This window comes from Pongo pygmaeus, chromosome 6, assembly GCF_028885625.2.
Source record: "Pongo pygmaeus isolate AG05252 chromosome 6, NHGRI_mPonPyg2-v2.0_pri, whole genome shotgun sequence".
NCBI lineage: Eukaryota > Metazoa > Chordata > Mammalia > Primates > Hominidae > Pongo > Pongo pygmaeus.
In genome coordinates, this window is record NC_072379.2 from 142776159 (window position 1) to 142779157 (window position 2999).

The following is a 2999-nucleotide window of genomic DNA, read 5'->3' on the forward strand; positions in this document are numbered from 1 at the left end:
CAGTGTTCCTCTACCTTGTTTTCTACCCAATCTCAACTTTTCTTTAAAAGAAAATCAAAACTTATCTATAGATGTACATGTAAATAGAAATCATCTTCTGAAATACTAATTGAAAATTTAGAACTATACCCTTAGAATTTTGTGAAGACCATAGAGTGAATGAGAACTATCTTGCTCTTATCACCTAAAATATAGCCAGTTTTACTTTCTAAAACTTATGGATTGACATATAGAAGGTCAGGTAATAACTCTAGAGCTTTATAATAGAACATTATTAGCATTTATAAAAGATATTTCTTTAATTATATTATCACCTAACAATGACCATACAGTGGATAGGAGAGTAATTTGAAAATTTCCTTATAGTAACTTCTCTGCTTATAAGGAAATATTAATAAATATGAACAGATATTCTACCTATCTATGGATCTGGAAAAGCATTTATTCACTAATACATTGTATTTGTGTTCTCTAATTTAGCATCATCTTTTCATCTTGCTTGATTTTCCTGCAGCTAAACATCTGTAGTTTCCCCTCTAAAAAAAGCAATGACAATCTTTCTTACAAATTACATTCTCTGATTTCCTTGTCAACCTGCTTCAAGAAAATCCATGTGTTCAAAACGCTTGCTCACAGTCTGCCCCACAGCAAATGGTTGTTTAACCCAAATATCTAAGCAGCAAACTGAGCTGATCCTTCTGGAGAAAGGGTGGTTGAGCAGCTGAGACCACTGCGTAGTTGAGGAGAAGACCACACATCCTGAGCTCCCCAGTCTGCTTGAGCAGAGGACAGCTGATAACTGGATATGCAGTGTTCCCAGACGTCACTGGTCCCAAACCATTTCTTCTGCCTGCCAGTGCCACAAACACAGTGGGAATGCCATCCCCTTCACAATCAGCTTTAATCCTCAGAGTTTTTTCTGGTCCTTTATGCACAGATGTTACTTGACGTTCTCATGGAATGCCAAGATTTCCACAGGCCTTCTTGATTTTTTCACAGTGGCCAAGATCAGAAGTAGAGCCTACCAATACTGCCATCCTGCATGGACTTTCTAATTTCAAAAGCAACTCTTCTCTCTCTGCAACCCACTCTAAGTTTTTCTTGACCATCTTGAGCCCTTCGGGAGTTACTTCTTTGAGGTCCTGATGAGGCTGTTTGTCTTTCTGTTGGCTTCCATCTACTGATGGCCAGAGTCTCCAGGAATCATTATCAATAACATCAGCAAGAACAATTTCTTTGGGGGTTACATCAACACCAAATTTGATCTTCATATCAACCAGCGTACAGTTCTGGGGCAACCAAGATTTCTCCAGTATTTCAAAAAAGAGCCTATGCAGTATATGACATGATATCCACTTCAGTTTGGCCTATGAGAAGTTCACCAAAGCAAAATTTTGGAGCAATTAGCTGTTCCTCAGATGACTGTGGGTCATTACTGGCATCATCCTTGAAAAACGTCTCCACTTTAGGTGGGCAAAACTTATATCCTTCCTTGTCATCAGGATTTCTTTTGAGAAAAGAATCAGTTGCTATTCTTCTGCAAACCCATTCAGTTGGAATCATTTCACACTCGGGAGAAGCAAAAGCTGTCTGTTTCCCCACATTTTCTGGTGAAAGCAGTTTTGACACTTGCTTCCTGTAACAACTGAAAAATACAACTGGTAATTTTATTTGAGATTGCAGCTTTTACCTTTTACTTCCGGGTGATTCTTGACTTTTTTTTTTTTTTTTTTTCGACAGTCTCAGTCTGTCACCCATGCTGGAGTGCAGTGGCACGAGTGCAGTAGCACGATCTCAGCTCACTGCAAGCCCCGCCTCCCGGGTTAACGCCGTTCTCCTGGTTCAGCCTCTCGAGTAGCTGGGACTACAGGCGCCCACCACCATGCCCAGCTAACTTTTTGTATTTTTAGTAGAGATGGGGTTTCACTGTGTTACCCAGGGTGGTCTCTCCTGACCTCATGATCCTCCCGCCTCTGCCTCCCAGAGTGCTGGGATTACAGGCGTGAGCCACTACGCCTGGCCCAGGTGATTCTTTCTAACTGCATTTCCTGCTGTTATCTGGTCCTTGAACTGCAGGAGGATTCTGGACTATCTAATAATTTATGGACTTTGTTTTACCCTCATTCAGTTTTTTAACAATACTTAGTACCACAGCTGTTGCCAATATCCTGAGTGGGCTGAAGGTTGTGACCCCACTGGGAAGAGAGGCAGAAATCTTGGATACAGGTTCGTCATCAGAAGTGCCTTTTGTGAATATTTTCTCCTGGTGTATAGCTTGTCTTCTAAGGTTCTGAATAGTGTCTTACAAAGAGCAGAAGTTCTTGACTTTGATGAATCACTATCAATTTTATCTTCATGATTGAGATCAGATTTCATATCTAATAAGTCTTTGTTTAATCCAAGGTATCAATTTGTGGTCTTATGATTTCTTCTGAATTTTTATTTTTTCTTACACTTCAGTTTGTGATTCATTTTTATTTAATTTTCACATATGGTGTGTTTCATGTGCGTCTGTGTGAAGAGACCACCAAACAGGCTTTGTGTGAGCAATAAAGCTGTTTATTTCACCTGGGTGCAGGTGGGCTGAGTCCGAAAACAGTCAGTGGAGGGAGATAAGGATGGGGCCGTTTTATAGGATTTGGGTAGGTAAAGGAAAATTACAAAGGGGGTTTGTTCTCTGGCAGGCAGGAGTGGGGGTCGCAAGGTGCTCAGTGGGGGAGATTTTTGAGCCAGGATGAGCCAGGAAAAGGACTTTCACAAGGTAATGTCATCACTTAAGGCAAGGACCGGCCATTTACACTTCTTTTGTGGTGGAATGTCATCAGTTAAGGTGGGGCAGGGCATATTCACTTCTTTTGTGATTCTTCAGTTACTTCAGGCCATCTGGGCGTATATGTGCAAGTCACAGGGGATGTGATGGCTTGGCTTGGGCTCAGAGGCCTGACATTCCTGCCTTCTTATATTAATAAGAAAAATAAAACAAAATAGTGTTGAAGTGT

At 40.9% G+C, this 2999-nt stretch overlaps 1 pseudogene; it reads right to left on the minus strand.

The window, feature by feature from the left end:
* Positions 1-561: 561 nt before the first annotated feature.
* Positions 562-2357, minus strand: LOC129041644 (bifunctional phosphoribosylaminoimidazole carboxylase/phosphoribosylaminoimidazole succinocarboxamide synthetase-like; annotated as a pseudogene).
* Between the last annotated feature and the right edge of the window lie 642 nt (positions 2358-2999).